Here is a 16,664-nt window from a genome sequence, read left to right on the forward strand (position 1 = left end):
GTGGGGGTAAGGTGGTGGGGTGGTAGAAAAGGTGGCTGGTGGCAAAAGGGGCGGGGTAGGCTTAGGGAGTGTGGGGTCGGAAATGGAAGTGGGTGCGGTGGAATGGGTAATGGGGAAATTGAGGTGTGTATGGGTATCTGAGGTATTGCTGGAACGGGGGAAGGGGAGAGTGCTGCTCCTGTAGTAGGGGTACCTGGTCCTACTGAGAATGCGAACTGAAAGAAGTGTGGGTCAGGTGCGCTTCTCTAGATGTGTGGGAGAACTGGATTGTGTGTGTGTTATGCGGTGATTGCGTGGAGAATGAGAAACGGACAAAGAGGTGCAGGGCCAAAACCGTTTATTGAATAGGCACAGTGCTGCTCTGGAATGGTCCCAGGGGGTGTATGGGGGTGTGGGGTGGCCTCATGATGTGACTGGCTCAGGGGGGAAGGTCGGTAAACCCTTTTAGGGGGCTCCTTACCATGCAGTTCTTGACCAGCACATCTTTCCTGCTGGACCTATGCTCTACAGGCTTGCGAGCAGTTGGATGGATAATGGAAGTCAATATGGCCTTATAAGTTGCTGTGGCGGCATCCCGCACGGTGGAGCATGCATATGACTTACCTACTGGTAGGTTGCCTTGGAGGTGGCATTTCTTGCTATGGGGCAATGCCTGTCTTGTCCTAGCTTTGGCAAGTGGTGCCGGCACCGTGGTGGTGATGCTGAGGTCTGTGTTTTGCCTGCGGGTTAAAAATCCCTCTAAATGCAGGTGATGGTGGGCACAGTCTGCGGGTGGACACTGCCGGTAGCTTGTGGGCAGTGTCCCTAGGTGCGGAAGTGCAACCTGCCGGCCCAGACCTTGAGAGCTGCTGTGAGCTGGGCGGGGTGTCCAATCGCCATGGTCAGAGTACTGGGAGTGTGCAGCGGTCCAAAACAGGATGCCACTCGCTAGTTGTGCTAGCGGATACCTGGACCGGTGGTGCTCTTGTGTTGAAGAAGGCCACAATCCAAAACTCGTTGGAGGCTATACCACGCCTGAAATACCCTCTCCACCCTCCACCAAGGAACTGATCACTCCAGCTACCCCAATCGACACTGTAACTGGAGTCACCCCCCCACGCAGACACATGTGCCCTCAGCTGCAGCACGAAGCATGACGGCCCCCTCCCATTGCCTCTGCGTCAGCCACACAAAACAGCTGGTATTGTACACTGGCCGCTCCTCATCCCTGACACTATATCACTGTATGTGCTCTGCTGTCATCACTTACAGAGCTGGTATCATACACCGGCCGCTCCTCATCCCTGACGCTTTATCACTGTATGTGCTCTGCTGTCATCACTTACATAGCTGGTATTGTACACTGGCCGCTCCCCATCCCTGATGCTTTATCACTGTATGTGCTCTGCTGTCATCACTTACATAGCTGGTATTGTACACTGGCCGCTACTCATCCCTGATGCTTTATCACTTCATGTGCTCTGCTGTCATCACTTACAGAGCTGGTATTGTACACTGGCTGCTCCTCATCCCTTTCGCTTTATCACTGTATGTGCTCTGCTGTCATCACTTACAGAGCTGGTATTGTACACTGGCCGCTCCTCATCCCTGATGCTTTATCACTGTATGTGCTCTGCTGTCATCACTTACAGAGCCGGTATTGTACACTGGCCGCTCCTCATCCCTGATGCTTTATCACTGTATGTGCTCTGCTGTCATCACTTACAGAGCCGGTATTGTACACTGGCCGCTCCTCATCCCTGACGCTTTATCACTGTATGTGCTTTGCTGTCATCACTTACAGAGCCGGTATTGTACACTGGCCGCTCCTCATCCCTGACGCTTTATCACTGTATGTGCTCTGCTGTCATCACTTACAGAGCTGGTATTGTACACTGGCCGCTCCTCATCCCTGATGCTTTATCACTGTATGTGCTCTGCTGTCATCACTTACAGAGCTGGTATTGTACACTGCCTGCTCCTCATCCCTGACGCTTTATGACTGTATGTGCTCTGCTGTCATCACTTACAGAGCTGGTATTGTACACTGGCCGCTCCTCATCCCTGACTCTTTATCACTGTATGTGTTCTGCTGTCATCACTTACAGAGCTGGTATTGTACACTGGCCGCTCCTCATCCCTGATGCTTTATCACTGTATGTGTTCTGCTGTCATCACTTACAGAGCCGGTATCGTACACCGGCCGCTCCTCATCCCTGACGCTTTATCACTGTATGTGCTCTGCTGTCATCACTTACATAGCTGGTATTGTACACTGGCTGCCCCTCATCCCTGATGCTTTATCACTGTATGTGCTCTGCTGTCATCACTTACAGAGCTGGTATTGTACACTGGCCGCTCCTCATCCCTGATGCTTTATCACTGTATGTGCTCTGCTGTCATCACTTACAGAGCTGGTATTGTACACTGGCCGCTCCTCATCCCTGATGCTTTATCACTGTATGTGCTCTGCTGTCATCACTTACAGAGCTGTTATTGTACACTGGCCGCTCCTCATCCCTGATGCTTTATCACTGTATGTGCTCTGCTGTCATCACTTACAGAGCTGGTATTGTACACTGGCCGCTCCTCATCCCTGATGCTTTATCACTGTATGTGCTCTGCTGTCATCACTTACAGAGCTGGTATTGTACACTGGCCGCTCCTCATCCCTGATGCTTTATCACTGTATGTGCTCTGCTGTCATCACTTACAGAGCCGGTATTGTACACCTGCCGCTCCTCATCCCTGATGCTTTATCACTGTATGTACTCTGCTGTCATCACTTACAGAGCTGGTATTGTACACTGGCCGCTCCTCATCCCTGACGCTTTATCACTGTATGTACTCTGCTGTCATCACTTACAGAGCTGGTATTGTACACCGGCAGCTCCTCATCCCTGACGCTTTATCACTGTATGTGCTCTACTGTCATCACTTACAGAGCTGGTATTGTACACTGGCCGCTCCTCATCCCTGACACTTTATCACTGTATGTGCTCTGCTGTCATCACAGAGCTGGTATTGTACACTGGCTGCTCCTCATCCCTGATGCTTTATCACTGTATGTGCTCTCTCTGCTGTTATCACTTACAGAGCTGGTATTGTACACTGGCCGCTCTTCATCCCTGATGCTTTATCACTGTATGTGCTCTCTCTGCTGTCATCACTCACAGAGCTGGTATTGTACACTGGCCGCTCCTCATCCCTGACGCTTTATCACTGTATGTGCTCTGCTGTCATCACTTACAGAGCTGGTATTGTACACTGGCCGCTCCTCATCCCTGATGCTTTATCACTGTATGTGCTCTGCTGTCATCACTTACAGAGCTGGTATTGTACACCGGCCGCTCCTCATCCCTGACGCTTTATCACTGTATGTGCTCTGCTGTCATCACTTAAAGAGCCGGTATTGTACACTGGCCGCTCCTCATCCCTGACGCTTTATCACTGTATGTGCTTTGCTGTCATCACTTACAGAGCCGGTATTGTACACTGGCCGCTCCTCATCCCTGACGCTTTATCACTGTATGTGCTTTGCTGTCATCACCTACAGAGCCGGTATTGTACACTGGCCGCTCCTCATCCCTGACGCTTTATCACTGTATGTGCTCTGCTGTCATCACTTACAGAGCCGGTATTGTACACTGGCCGCTCCTCATCCCTGACGCTTTATCACTGTATGTGCTCTGCTGTCATCACTTACAGAGCCGGTATTGTACACCGGCCGCTCCTCATCCCTGACGCTTTATCACTGTATGTGCTCTGCTGTCATCACTTACAGAGCTGATATTGTACACCGGCCGCTCCTCATCCCTGACGCTTTATCACTGTATGTGCTCTACTGTCATCACTTACAGAGCTGGTATTGTACACCGGCCGCTCCTCATCCCTGACGCTTTATCACTGTATGTGCTCTGCTGTCATCACTTTCAGAGCTGGTATTGTACACTGGCCGCTCCTCATCCCTGACGCTTTATCACTGTATGTGTTCTGCTGTCATCACTTACAGAGCCGGTATTGTACACTGGCCGCTCCTCATCCCTGATGCTTTATCACTGTATGTACTCTACTGTCATCACTTACAGAGCTGGTATTGTACACCGGCCGCTCCTCATCCCTGACGCTTTATCACTGTATGTGCTCTGCTGTCATCACTTACAGAGCTGGTATTGTACACCGGCCGCTCCTCATCCCTGACGCTTTATCACTGTATGTGCTCTGCTGTCATCACTTACAGAGCTGGTATTGTACACCGGCCGCTCCTCATCCCTGACGCTTTATCACTGTATGTGTTCTGCTGTCATCACTTACAGAGCCGGTATTGTACACCGGCCGCTCCTCATCCCTGACGCTTTATCACTGTATGTGCTCTCTCTGCTGTCATCACTTACAGAGCTGGTATTGTACACTGGCCGCTCCTCATCCCTGACGCTTTATCACTGTATGTGCTTTGCTGTCATCACTTACAGAGCTGGTATTGTACACTGGCCGCTCCTCATCCCTGATGCTTTATCACTGTATGTGCTCTGCTGTCATCACTTACAGAGCTGGTATTGTACACTGGCCGCTCCTCATCCCTGATGCTTTATCACTGTATGTGCTCTGCTGTCATCACTTACAGAGCTGGTATTGTACACTGGCCGCTCCTCATCCCTGACGCTTTATCACTGTTTGTGCTTTCTCTGCTGTCATCACTTACAGAGCTGGTATTGTACACTGGCCGCTCCTCATCCCTGATTCTTTATCACTGTATGTGCTCTGCTGTCATCACTTACAGAGCTGGTATTGTACACTGGCCGCTCCTCATCCCTGACGCTTTATCACTGTATGTGCTTTCTCTGCTGTCATCACTTACAGAGCTGGTATTGTACACTGGCCACTCCTCATCCCTGACGCTTTATCACTGTATGTGCTCTGCTGTCATCACTTACAGAGCTGGTATCATACACCGGCCGCTCCTCATCCCTGACGCTTTATCACTGTATGTGCTCTGCTGTCATCACTTACAGAGCTGGTATTGTACACTGGCCGCTCCTCATCCCTGATTCTTTATCACTGTATGTGCTCTGCTGTCATCACTTACAGAGCTGATATTGTACACCGGCCGCTCCTCATCCCTGATGCTTTATCACTGTATGTGCTCTGCTGTCATCACTTACAGAGCTGGTATTGTACACCGGCCGCTCCTCATCCCTGACACTTTATCACTGTATGTGCTCTCTCTGCTGTCATCACTTACAGAGCTGGTATTGTACACTGGCCGCTCCTCATCCCTGACGCTTTATCACTGTATGTGCTCTGCTGTCATCACTTACAGAGCTGGTATTGTACACTGGCCGCTCCTCATCCCTGATTCTTTATCACTGTATGTGCTCTGCTGTCATCACTTACAGAGCTGATATTGTACACCGGCCGCTCCTCATCCCTGATGCTTTATCACTGTATGTGCTCTGCTGTCATCACTTACAGAGCCGGTATTGTACACTGGCCGCTCCCCATCCCTGACGCTTTAACACTGTATGTGCTCTGCTGTCATCAGTTACAGAGCTGGTATTATACACTGGCCACCCATCCCTGATGCTTTATCACTGTTGTGGGACGGGACCCCCGGTATGACCTGGCTGTTGCACGCCCTCCATATGGACGATTGCTCCTTACCAGTCATTCTCAGTGCTGTGTGCATTACTGCCTTTGTTCTTTATTCTTTTGTGTTATACTTATGTGATTAATCTTTCCTGTGGTTGTATTTGGAGCCTGATTTAGCACGGAACGCATGTCTGTACCTACACACGCCCGGCCGTTGTGAAAATATGCTAATGAACCCAAACGCAATGCCGCCACAGCACAATAAGCAGACACCAGCACTACATAATGCCGCCCACTTCCCTTTACTCACACTCACAATACCTCGCAAGACAGCGAAAACATCGGTAACATCGTTAACCATCGGACCATAGGCACAATTGTAGTTGACCTGACCTCACTCACAAATTGCTAAACTTCCTGTGTGCATCTTGTGCCCTGGCTGTGTATGCCATCGCAGGGGCTTAATTATGCACACACCTGTAGCAGCATTTAAACACACTGGCACGCCTGCATTCAGCCGACCACCTCTCGTCACCACCCACAAATGGTCTCTTCCTGTCAATGTGTGGTTAGACCGCATGCTCCCTGTGATCGCTTCCCGATGCATACACATGTACAGAAGGCAAACATCGGCCGTGTGCGTACAAATTTGCATCTGCATTCCTTGCTGAATCAGGTCATTAGTTCTAAACCATCCTGTGGTTACCTGCAGTCGCCATACTGTTCTTTATATAATCTGTTTGTGTATATATATATATATATATATATATATATCTATTTTAAATACCCTTATACTGTGCCAATATTAAACTAATGGCTGCTCCTCTCAATGAGTCATCTGTTAGCAGGACCTGGAAAGACATACCCAAAATATACACTGTGAGGGGGCACAAATATCAGAGGGGGGTTTTGCCTTTTATTGCTAAGTGATAGATAGCAGAATGTCTCTTAAAACAGCTAAAATGATTTATTCCATGGATTCATCTCCAGTCGATGCCTTTAGTAACTTATCTTCCTCTGGGTTCTAGGCTTGAACCTTTATCAACATCCAATATATTCAGACCTGTGGCCACAAGATAATATCGTAATTAGAAAATGGGTGCTGCCATTCAATTTCAGCTCCTCATAGGTTCTCAAATTCTGTCCTCAGGACCCCAAACAGTGCAAGTTTCCAAGGTCTCCTCACAGAATCACAAGTGAAATAATTAGCTCCACCTGTGGATCTTTTAAAATGTGTTAGTGAGTAATGAATACACCTGTGCACCTGCTGGGTGACCTGTGCACCTGCTGGGAAAACATGAACTGTGTGGTGTCCTGAGGACCGAGTTTGAGATCCACTGACCTGTATTATAGCTTTTATTACCCCACGCCAGTGGTTCTCAAACTCTGGCCGTGATTCAGAGCCGGACGCTCTGACAGAGCGCTCGCATTGAATCAGGGCCATCCTGCTGAAATTTTAGAGCGGCCACCTGGCCGCTCGAAAACTGTGCGTTACCACCCACAGCTATAGCGAGCGGGCAAAAAGATGGTCGCGATGGTCAAGACCATCGTGACCATCGGGCTTGCGACGAGACCCTTGTGGTAGGGTCTCGTTGCCGCAAGCCCTGGAGTGCTTTTGGCTCTATCAGAGCCAAAAGCACTCCCACTGACATCACCTGTGATGTCAGTGGGGCCGGCCCCAGACGTAGGCGTTCCCATGAGAACTCCGCCGTCTGGGCAGCCACACCCCCGGCACGCCCACCAAAGGGGGTGTGCTGTCAATCACCATCGACAGCATGCCCCCTTTGTAGCGAGACCCGGAGCGACGGCTTGCCCGTCGCTATCCGGGTCTCGCACATGCGCACTTGGCCAACATCGACCCGCTTGCGAGCGCTCTGTCCTTAGGACCCCACACAATTCATATTTTACAGGTGCACAGGTGTACTGTAGTTATCACTGGCACATTTTAAAGATCCACAGGTGGAGCTAATTATTTCTAGTGTGATTCTGTGTGGAGATCTTGAAAACATGCACTGTTTGCGGTCCAGAGGACTGAGTTTGAGAACCTGTACCCTACGCATTTCGTCTTTACATGAGAGTTCATCAGAGGGATAAATATTGCAAAATGGAAAAAGATTGTGAGGTGTCGGAACAGATAAATCAGGCTTGTAGTCCACCAGATAATCAAATGTAATTATCGAATCAGGGAAATATCGTACCTCAAACTTGTGTCCAATTTCAAATATAAAACAATGGTTGTAATTGAATGATAGCCAAATGGACAGTATAAAATGAAATCCACTTCTTCACATGGATATGATCATAGGACATCTGAAATGAGTCACAGAAGAAAGCACCTCGCTGTATGCCCCGTGAGAAACCCCGGCTGGGCTGGATAGATAATGGTACAGGCTGACCCCGCTGTATGCTCCAAAAAAAGCCCCGGCCAGGCTGGATAGATAATGGTAGAGGATGACCCCGTTGTATGCTCCGCGAGAAGCCCTGGCAGGGCTGGATAGATAATGGTACAGGCTGACCCTGCTGTATGCTCCATGAGAAGCCCCAGCCGTGCTGGATAGATAATGGTACAGGCTGACCCTGCTGTATGCTCCATGAGAAGCCCCAGCCGTGCTGGATAGATAATGGTACAGGCTGACCCTGCTGTATGCTCCATGAGAAGCACCGGCAGGGCTGGATAGATAATGGTACAGGCTAACGCCACTGTATACTCCGTGAGAAGCTGGATAGATAATGGTAAAGGCTAAGACCACTGTATGCTTTCCCTGCTAGATAATCATCACACTGACTGCTCATACTGCTCAATGCTAACATATTACTGGTGTCATACAGGAGCTGTGACTGCTGGTGCTTTCCCTGCTAGATAATCATCACACTGACTGCTCATACTGCACACATTGCTAACATATTACTGGTGTCATACAGGAGCTGTGACTGCTGGTGCTTTCCCTGCTAGATAATCATCACACTGACTGCACACAATGCTCCATGCTAACACATTACTGGTGTCATACAGGGGCTATGACTGCTGGTGCTTTCCCTGCTAGATAATCATTACACTGACTGCACACACTGCTCAATGCTAACATATTACCGGTGTCATACAGGAGCTGTAACTGCTGGTGCTTTCCCTGCTATATAATCATCACACTGACTGCACACACTGCTCCATGCTAACATATTACTGGTGTCATACAGGGGCTGTGACCGCTGGTGCTTTCCCTGCTATATAATCATCACACTGACTGCACACACTGCTCCATGCTAGCATATTACTGGTGTCATACAGGGGCTGTGACCGCTGGTGCTTTCCCTGCTATATAATCATCACACTGACTGCACACACTGCTCCATGCTAGCATATTACTGGTGTCATACAGGGGCTGTGACTGCTGGTGCTTTCCCTGCTAGATTATCATCACACTGACTGCACACACTGCTCCATGCTAACATATTACCCGTGTCATATAGGGGCTGTGACTGCTGGTGCTTTCCCTGCTAGATAATCATTACACTGACTGCACACATTGCTCCATGGTAACATATTACTGGTGTCATACAGGGGCTGTGACCGCTGGTGCTTTCCCTGCTAGATTATCATCACACTGACTGCACACTGTTCAATGCTAACATATTACTGGTGTCATACAGGGGCTGTGACCGCTGGTGCTTTCCCTGCTAGATAATCATTACACTGACTGCACACACTGCTCAATGCTAACCTATTACTGGTGTCATATAGAGGCTGTGACCGCTGGTGCTTTCCCTGCTAGATAATCATTACACTGACTGCTCATACTGCTCAATGCTAACATATTACTGGTGTCATACAGGGGCTGTGACCACTGGTGCTTTCCCTGCTAGATAATCATCACACTGACTGCACACACTGCTCCATGCTAGCATATTACTGGTGTCATACAGGGGCTGTGACTCTGACTGCTGGTGCTTTCCCTGCTAGATAATCATTAAACTGACTGCACACATTGCTCCATGGTAACATATTACTGGTGTCATACAGGGGCTGTGACTATGACTGCTGGTGCTTTCCCTGCTAGATAATCATTACACTGACTGCACACATTGCTCCATGGTAACATATTACTGGTGTCATACAGGGGCTGTGACTGCTGGTGCTTTCCCTGCTAGATAATCATTACACTGACTGCACACATTGCTCCATGGTAACATTACTGGTGTCATACAGGGGCTGTGACCGCTGGTGCTTTCCCTGCTAGATAATCATCACACTGACTGCTCATACTGCTCAATGCTAACATATTACTGGTGTCATACAGGGGCTGTGACTCTGACTGCTGGTGCTTTCCCTGCTAGATAATCATTACACTGACTGCACGCATTGCTCCATGGTAACATATTACTGGTGTCATACAGGGGCTGTGACTGCTGGTGCTTTCCCTGCTAGATAATCATTACACTGACTGCACACATTGCTCCATGCTGACATATTACTGGTAGCAATAATAAGGGACGGGGGGAGGGAGATATCGTTGCACTGACAAAAAAAATATTTTATTAGAAATTTGAATCACATGATAATGATAACCACTATTTCTATCAATAAGTATCTGTACACAGATAAAAATACACTAAGGTGGTGGTGATGCTCACTAGAGTTAAAGTAAATGAGGTAAACAGGCAAGAGAAGAAAAACTCTGTGATGTGAGCACTCTTGAAAAAATGGATTAATTAAAACATAACTTTTAATGAAAACCTTCAGATAAGAAAAATAGTATCAGCAACTGTATATGGCTTATCAATAATGATACAGATGAAGCTCAATAAGTATCGTGTGTAAAATAAAATTTAATCAGACATACAAACAGAGAAGAGACAATAATAGGGATGCTGGAGATAGAGGTGTATACTGTAATACCTCTTTTCCACCAAAAACCCAGGTCCGACCTGGGTTTTTGGACATGGTTCCAACCCTGGTCAGACCCAGGTCAGACCCATTTACACTGCACCTTCAATCTCGGTTATTCCCAGGTCAGCCCTGTTCACACTGAACTCAGGTCTGCCCTGCTAAACCTGTGAGGTCATAAATGGGGGCGATGAATGCTCCACAACCACCAATCAGCTCATTTTAGGCATGACCCAGGTCAGATAACCCGGGTTGCACCGTTTACACTGCACCATTACCCGGGTCCATCCTGGGTCCAACCCTGGTAGCTACCTGGGTTGGATTGCTGGGTCACTTAACCTGGGTTATTTTTCAGGGACCCTTTTACACTGAGCTGCGACCCGGGTAGACCCAGAAAAACCCCAGGTTTTTGCTCTGGTGTAAAAGGGGTATTATATGCAGTCACCTCCTATAGCTCCACCTTGTGACTCAACAAATAATCACAGAATTGGAATAATGTTCATGAACTTAGGGCGAAATGTTACAATGTATGTGTGTACGAATCAGCTATATATATCAGAAAACTACACTGATGTCAAATGTGCAGGATAATAATGTATCAATGCAATAAGGTAGCATACACTATGATGATCTCAAACAAACTGGGATAGTAGATACATGCGCAGAATTGAAAATGCTGCTGGTAACTCTCCTGTATCCCAATTGGTCCAAGTTCGTTAATATATAAATATAAAAAGATAATCGATGTTATGTCTAAATGAGCATGAATAATCCCTATTGGGAAATGGAATAATTGATCAAATAAAGGATGTTAGTATTTCATAGTGTCAAGAACTGGACAGGTATCATAAATATGAGACCTATGTACATCAATACAATGAAATAACTGTATCAATACATAAACACAGACTTAAGTGATCTAAAAAACTGGGATAATATATATAAGAGCTAAAAGAATGCAGATAATAGCCCTCCCATGTACCACCTAATCCAAATTCGTATGTAGATTGAAAATTTAATCAACATACCACCTGGGTGAACGTAAATAGTCTCTATTAGAGTGGTGGATCAGGTGAAAGTGTTAGTGCCTAATAGTTATTATAGAAAAATGATCATATGAAAATACACACTCTAAAGAACAAATTCCAAAACAGTACAATACATAATAGGCGAAATATTAAAGATAAAAATAATTCTCATTCTAGCCAAAATGGCATAATAAATGAAACTGTAACAGTTTGTATATATAATTCCCTTGATGAGATGAACAGGCCAGAATGGTCAGGGTAAAGACACTGTTACTCTTAATTCTGCTTCTCCTTATTTAGCCTTAGCCATTGATAAGTAGTGAGAGATTATTGGAGAACAGTTAAGCCCTTAGAAACAACATTGTAACTGCAACATTACTCAAAATTTTGCTTTGCTGTTGGGGGTCTTACGGATAGCATTGGACCCCCAATGAGAGAGTTACTTTAAGTGAGATAGTCATCAGTTAATAGAGTGGATACTGAGAGACATGAAGAAAAAATGCAGGCGGTCAAATGCCTTTTCGGCATGCGATAAAAACAAATGCTCCGTACAGTAGTCATAATATTCTATAATATTGATAACTCTACGTGTATTGTCTGGGGCCTGCCTATGCATCACAAATCCGACCTGATCCGGTTTAATGAGATCTGGCAATAATTGAGATAAGCGACTAGCAATCAACTTGGCAAACACTTTGACATCTGTGTCCAGTAAGGCAATAGGTCAGTAATTAGCTACAGTGTTGGGGTCAATGCTGGGTTTTGGTATGGCAATTATTCGTGCTTCTAGCATTTCTTCAGGAAATTGCTTAGATTCCGTTGCCTCACTGAACACCAACAACAATACCAGAGCCAGTTGAGTTTTAAATGTTTTGCAAAAATTGGCAGGATAGCCGTCCGGACCCGGAGCATTATCTGATTGCATTTTACCAATGGCTACATCTATTTTCTTAAGGGTCCATGGGGTGCTAAGGGATAGACAGGCCTTAGAAGACAATTTTGGGAGAGAAAGCACACTCAAGAACTGCTCAATAAGGGCTGCCGTTGGTTGGACATTGGTTGGACAGTATTGGGGTCATCTTTGAAGTTATAAAGTTGTGCATAATATGTAGAAAAAGTGTTAGCTATCTTGACAGTGTCTGATACCTTAGCCCCATGATGATTATAGATTCTCTATCTGACCCCTAGCCCTTCGTCCACGCAATTTACAAGCCAACAGCTGACTTGCTTGGTTACCAAATATATAACATTTTTGATTTAACCTGGCAATATCACACTGTACCTCTCTAAGTGAGAAGACATTCACCTTTTCTCGGGCATTAAGAAGTTGTTTATAAAGCATTTTATTAGAGGGATCTGCCTTATGAGCTTCCTCTAATCACGCAGCTTCAACTTCCGCTTTCTCATACTGCTGTTTATATTCTCTTTTAAGCCGAGCCGCGGCTTGAAATGCTCAACCTCTGTTAACTGCCTTCAATTATCACCAAAAGTTAAAAATAGTCTCTTCCGGCTTATTGGTATTAAGGAAAAGGGAATGAGCCTCCTGAACTGCTTTACAAGCCTCTGGCTGAGTCAACAAGTGATTACCTAGTCTCCACGGGCCCAGGACTACTCTCCTATTCCCTATTTCCCATTTCACAAAAAGGGGGGAGTGATCTGACCATGTCATGGGAAGGATATTGATACTGCTAATAGATGACAAGGTCCATCTATCACATAGGTACAAGTCTATCCGAGAATATGACCTATGGACATTCAAATAAAAGGAATAATTTCTTACTGTAGGGTGTTTAGGTCTCCAGGCATCGAACAACCCATGTTCTACTAAAAGCTGCTAAAAACCCTTAGAAAACTACTATGGTCTATTTGAATGGGAAGTTTTTGAATGGGATCTATCCATGATCGGATCAAGGACCATATTAAAGTCTCCGAGGAGTAATAAAGCTCCTGTAGAGTATCTTTGTAAGTCAAACAAAATTTTCTACAGAAGGCCAGTTGCCCTGTATTGGGAAAATAACATGAAACAATAGTAACTTCAACATTATCTAGCAGTCACACTAGAATTAAATACCTTCCCTGTAGGTCAGTGTAAATGCGCAATGTTGGGAAATAAGGAGAGCCAATCCTTTCTTTTGAGGCCCATTAGCTGTGTAGCAATGAGGGAATCTAGCATTGTTACATCTTGGAGGGGCAGAGTGCTTAAAATGGGTCTCTTGAATTGCAACAATGTGGGCTTTAAGCTTATGAAAATACCGCAGTGCTAGATTTCTTTTTTGGGGAGAGTTCAATCCTTTCGCATTGATTGATAGTAAATTAACCATCAAAACAAAATGTAAAACACTGTGCACTGACCAACATCATGCTGTATAAACAATCCTGGGATTGCAAATCTGGCTGGGGAAGAGACAAACCCATAAAGGAGTAACATAGATAAAAAAGAGAAAAAAGAAACAGTAGACATTTAGAAGGGGTATAAGAAAACATAAATGACCCCACTTGGAGCCAACAAAAGTCATGTAAAAACTATGACTCATAGGAATTTGTGATTGGGGGTAGTAGCCTATCCCTGTCACCCATAAACTAAGCAATTAAGTAAAACTATAAGTAAACCAAGCATATAACCATATCTCTACTTACAAACAACATCGCCCAGGTCATGCAATTATGTGAAAAAGATAGCACATAGTTTCACCCCCCCCCCCCCCAAATTTACAGGGAAGAGGCGGGAAACATTACCCCTAAATGAACAATACCTGAGTATAACCCCCTAGGAGAATATGGCCATACAAAACTCAGAAACAAATGAAGAAACGTATACAGAGATACATACATAGATTTAAATAAGTAGCTGGCCTAATTGTATATGAAACATATGCTAGAAATTGAGTAAAATAATACAGTGAAGATGTTGTTGCTACTCTGAATAATCTGAGACATTTAAAATACTCACAGAACTTTCTCAGAAATTATATAGTAGCATACAGCAGGAAGGAAATTATAACGTGTACTCATGCTTGAAATCCCGTCATAGCTCAGTCTTTCTGCAGGTTTTGATTGAATGAAGAATCAAAAGAATTTCCAGCAATGTTCCACCTAGAGAGTTTTCCACCCTTCATCCAGGTTGGTCATTATGACTGTGGAACCATCACGTGACACTAGGAGTTTGGTAGGAATACCCCATCGATAAAGTATATTAGCTTTCCTGAGGGCACTAGTAACTGGATAGAAGGAGCGTCTCTTGGCTAAAGCTGGCCACACACTAGACCAACTTACATCCAACCAGCCAACTTGTTGATTGGCTGGAATGAAAATCTGGTAACGTATGGGAGTAAATGATGATCAGCAATTTTCTCCTAAATGCCAGAAAACAGATGAAAATGGTAGTTTAGACAAGTTTGTTAAATGTTTGATCTAAACTATTTGTTCAAACAACAGTTTTGGTCCATTTTCCAGCGTTTGGGAGCAAATTGCTGATTGTATTCCTTACCAGATTTTCATTCGAACCAATGAACTAGTTGGCTGGTTGGACAGATAATCTTTAGATGTGTGGCCAGCTTAATGTTGCTTGATAGAGATCACCAAATAATTGAAGGCCTTTAAAAGCCTCTGCTGATTCCTCTGAAGGGCTAGCAGCCTTCAATAATGCCTCCTTCATATGAAAGAAATGCATCCGCATTAATACATCCCTGGATGCACCCTCTGGAGCACTTCTGGTTTTCGGGAGTCGATGAATGCGATCAATAAGGGGATCTGATCGTGCATTAGGCAGGAGCTTCCAAAATAAATTCATAGTAAATTCGTGGAGACTAGTATGGAAACAGTTTCAGGAACTCCTCAGAGTTTAATATTGTTGCATCTTGATCTGTCCTCTAAATCTCTGACTTTCTCACGAAGAGCAGTAATTTCAGTTTGGAGAGACTCATGAGGTCATTGTGTGACCCGACTACCTCCTCCATTTTATTTTCAAGGTTATTTGTTCGATCACTGTGGTCGTCAATTGACTGTTGACAAGCTCGAAGAGTGGCACGGAATTCCGCCGCAACCTCTACTTTAAATTGTGAGAGAAGTAGTTTCATGGTGCCAACCGTGAGAGAGTCACAATCTTTAGGGGAACTCTGTGCAGAATCGGTATGAGTAGGGGAGGAACTTGCATTAGATGGAGTAGCCAATTTAGTTTTCTGGGAAGCCAACTTCTCCATCCCGGCAGCTTTAACAGATTGAGGAGAGGGTTTGAAAAGAGCTATTTTTGAGACAGATTTAGATACTTTAACTTTTTTCGGGCCCATAGTAAAATCCAGCGCAATGATATCGCGAGGTGTTTTGGATATTATTTTTAAACCTTACTTATTATAAGAAGAAATGGAATAATTTCCACCAATACCAACTTTAAAATAAATGACAATGTTTTACTTAAAAAGCAAATCAATTGTACATGTATTATGGTATTACTGACAAAGCAGACTTATAACCTAAAAAACATTAGCTCAGTAACAGTGACAAAATGATTATCTGTAATGCCTAGCATAGACTCCCAAGGTGACAGTCAGCTCATGTTTATACTTACACCTCAGCGCCCCGGGACTCTCACAACCTACGTTCTCTCCTGCTCAACCCGACTGACCCCCCCTCCCCTTTTTGATCAATCTTTTATACTTTTTTCCTCTCTGCTACTAACATATTATAAAATGGTGAATATTAATTAATTAATTCAATATTCATGCGCACTAAACATTTCACTGAAATACTGGTGACCGCTTATAGGCCAAGGCTATCCCGATTAACTCCCTTCTTGTTTATACGGATCTGGGACCTACTGTCTCCTAGTCTGTTCATACTCAACTAACCCATTATGCTGTCTTGCTAGTGAAGAAATAGTTTTCCACAGTTCTGATTTATACCTATTTCCGTATTAACACTTATACATTTTAGATTAAACAATATTAAACAATAATAACTGTTGCTTCAGACACACACCTGCCTACTTTAGAGAGAGGGTAAACCTCATCTCTAGGCCTGAGGCCATTCGACACATGTCGGTCCTCCGCAACTTACAACTAATATATTCATTTCTATGTACTCTTAATTGCAATGAAAATAATGAAAGACATAAGCATGCATATATTTGTGAATTACTGAAAGAATATGTACAGTCACATATTCTGGCGTTATCAGTTCCATCCTCATGA

This window comes from Taudactylus pleione, unplaced genomic scaffold (assembly GCF_031769625.1).
Source record: "Taudactylus pleione unplaced genomic scaffold, aTauple2 ptg000377l, whole genome shotgun sequence".
Lineage (NCBI taxonomy): Eukaryota > Metazoa > Chordata > Amphibia > Anura > Myobatrachidae > Taudactylus > Taudactylus pleione.